At 44.5% G+C, this 3324-nt stretch overlaps 1 pseudogene; it reads left to right on the top strand.

The window, feature by feature from the left end:
• The first annotated feature begins 284 nt into the window (after positions 1-284).
• On the top strand, positions 285-737 carry LOC145535627 (protein FAM209 pseudogene; annotated as a pseudogene).
• The last annotated feature ends 2587 nt before the right edge of the window (positions 738-3324 follow it).

The raw sequence follows: 3324 nt of genomic DNA, 5'->3' as shown, positions 1-3324 counted from the left end.
TTCAATTGCCCTCTGGAAATTTCGCTATTTCCCTTTAAGCCCTACTCCCAGTTGACCCCTGCAAGCCTTCTTACCCTCGGCCCTGAAGTCATCACAATGGCCACATGGGTTCTGGTGGGGGCGGGGCCCTCTATGACGTCACCAAGGGCCCAGCCCTGGCTGGTCCTCAGTCTCCAGGTGCCAGGGCAAACCAGCGCACCAGGAGCTGTTTCCTCTCGGCTCACATGTGGTCCATCAAATGGTTCCTGTGCTTTTCCACGGGTGTTACCTGTGTCTGCGCCTTAATGTTTACTTCTCTGAGAGAGAGAGCCGAAGAAATCCAGGGGAAGATGCTCTGCGGAGGATACAGTCTAATTCAGCAAAATCAACCAGAGCATGCCCGAGACTGGCTTAAGATCATGTTTCCCTGGCTTTTCTTCATTGTGCTCATGTATGTGACAGTGAAGTTGATGGGAGAGAGTGGTGAGAGTAATGTGCAGACTCCTCCTGCCTGTCAGGGCGGTTCATTTGGCTCTCCGGGACAGAAAAAGAAAAATGCTTCCCCAGACAAAGACTATATGTTTGCCACCTTAACCCAGCTGGAGATGGACCTTGTGAAATTTGTGTCCAGGGTGCGGAATCTGAAACTTGCCACGGCAACCTGCAGTAACCTCAATGCTCCCAATGTCGAGGTTCCTGCAGACGCACACAATAACATTACACTGTATGAACTCTGGTGCGACGAAGACTCCGATTGAGTGGATTTGTATGTCAGAGTAGGAGAGGAATTGTTGATTGTTGACATACCTTATCCAAACTAATAAAACTATTCTGAAGCAAAAGAAAAAAGCCTCTGATATTTTTTATTTGCTCTACAGTTTGACCTTTTCCAGAGTGTCGTATAATTGGCAGCATGCAGTGTATAACCTTTTCCAGACTAGCTTATTTTACTTTATAACATTCATTCAGATTTCATCCATCTCTTTTTGTGATTTGCTAGCTAATTTCTTTTTATTCTTGAATAATATTCTGCTATGTTGATGTACCAAAGTTTGTTTACCCAGTCGTCTACTAAAGGACACTTTGGTTGCTTCCAATTTGTGGGTGAGAGAGAGAGAGTATGAATTAAGCTGTTATAAAATTCATGTGCATGTTTTTGTGTGGGTATTAACTAGCAAATCATTTGATGAGCAGTCTAGGAGTGTAATTGATAGATCATGTGGTATGACAATGTTTAGCTCTGTAAGAAATTGCTTCCAAAGTGATTCTACCATTTTGCAATCCCACTAACAAGGAATGAGAGTTCCTGTGGTTCCTCATCTTTGCCAGTAATTGGTTTGTCAGATTTTTGTATTTGACCATTCCAATAAGTGTGTAGTGGTATCTCATTATTTTAGTTTCACCAGTCTACTCTAAAAAGTTATCTTATTTCCGTATTTCCATTGCAGCATTTCCATTGTGTTTTATTACCATAAATTCTTCAGGAGTTTTATCTTTAATCTGAGGTTTAAATAGATCTACTGCTCAGCAGAACTTCTGCTGCTGTTTATACCATCAGTGATTATTTTGCTTAAATAGTCTTCTAATAATATTTTCATGAAGGACTCATAACTTGAAATCATGTATAACACTGAGCACGTTTTTGAGAGAGGGCAACAGGCAGGAAGGCCAGGGGTCTCCAAATGGAGGAAATAGGCTGCAAGTGTCAAACATTTTATCTCTCTTAAGCGGCAGGAAAAAACAAACTAGCGATATTTTTTCCCTTCTCTATACAAATTTGAGAGGTTTCTCTTAAAATACTGTGTTGCCATGACACCTGGTTTCAGCTGAAGTTAACTACTCTCAAACTTTGAGTTAACCAATGCATTTTTCTTATGGAAATGTTTGTCTTAAGCTATGTTAATGTACTGTGCATTTACCCCAAACACTGTCTTTCGCCTAAGGCTCAGAACCTACTTGGCAAACCAGTATGTTATACTCAGACATTGTTCCCCTAATCTATGTAAATGAAACTATTTGCATGATCTGCCTTTCTGCAAAATTCAAGTCAATCCTTTTATGGCCTGGAATGTCCGGTGCCCAGATTATTCGAAAATACATCTTATGGATGAGGGGTGTGGTGTCACTCTGAGTTGAAGACATTCCTTTCTTACATTAACAAACTGCTAGTGACTATATAACATCCAGCTGAAGACTAGCAGGGAGGTACTCTTTCTGCCCCCTTCTGATGCCTATGTCAGCTTTCTCTATCTCCTTTATACTTTAATAAAACTTGATCACACCAAAGCTCTGAGCGATCCAGCCTCGTCTCTGGCCCAGGATTGAATTCTTCTCCTCCAGAGGCCAAGAATCCCGGCCGTTTTTCTGTGGCTCAGCAACACCCTTTCATCTTGCGGGCTCGTCCGGAATTCTTCACCACAAGGTAAGGATGCTTAGAGCTCTAGTTCTTTGTTCTCCGAGCGAACACGTTTTCTGCTGTACTTTACTAACTCTACGGCGTGCTTGTGTGAATCTGCGTGAAAGAAGTGAGGAGCCCTGCTCTGCGGTTCCGCGGTGACCTCATACGGCTTATGGCAGAAACCTGTCGGGGGTTTATACCGACCTGCCAATGCCAAGAGGCACCCAGTGTCTCCTTTGGGGACCGAGCAGAAATGGGCAAAGCGTGTGGACCGAACTCTCCTTTCTCGGTCAAACTTTTCGGTCTCTTTGACCATTTCATAGCTCCTTGGGAATTAGAAGTACTAACCTATCTGTCGGGTCATAGACTTTCAAGGGACTTGTGATCTATGCTGTTACTGTGTACTGTTCCTTGGGTCCCAAACTTGAGGTTGGTAGTCAGCAAGCGCCTAGCCTCGCTAGGAATCGAAAGTTTGGAAGCTAGATGGAGCTCTAGCTGCGGGAACATCTCTGAGGTTAAAAGTTACTCAGATTGGAACTGCAATGGATTTTTTTTCCTTTGGTAACACTGGCTCTTAGTGGCCCAGACGAGGCTCTTATACTGGTGTGGTGATGCTTGGAAGGAACATCTCAGTTTTATGTGCGCATTGGTCTTATTGTGGTCAGGAATATATTCAGGGTCGTGCACAGGCACTCAGGTGACAAATGTCTCCTCCAGCGGTCTTGGTCTGGGAGGCATTCTGGAAGGTTACTCTGATTGCACCCCGGGTGGCATCAGAGGCAAGCAAGGTTTTAACGGCGAGGAGCTGGACGTCAGTCAGGGATGCCATCAGGTCTACCCCTGGTGCATCCCCACCCCGTCTCGGTGGTAGAACCGGGAGGGACGAGTACGGCGCCTGCGTCGGTAAGGGACAGACTAAGTCCGACCAGAAAAAGAAAAGCTTTGGT

The sequence above is a fragment of the Giraffa tippelskirchi genome, chromosome X, assembly GCF_054371585.1.
Source record: "Giraffa tippelskirchi isolate mGirTip1 chromosome X, T2T-mGirTip1v1.2.pri, whole genome shotgun sequence".
In the NCBI taxonomy this organism is placed as follows: Eukaryota; Metazoa; Chordata; class Mammalia; order Artiodactyla; family Giraffidae; genus Giraffa; species Giraffa tippelskirchi.
Note: the sequence above shows the minus strand (reverse complement) of the source record. Positions and strands in the feature narration are given on the sequence as shown.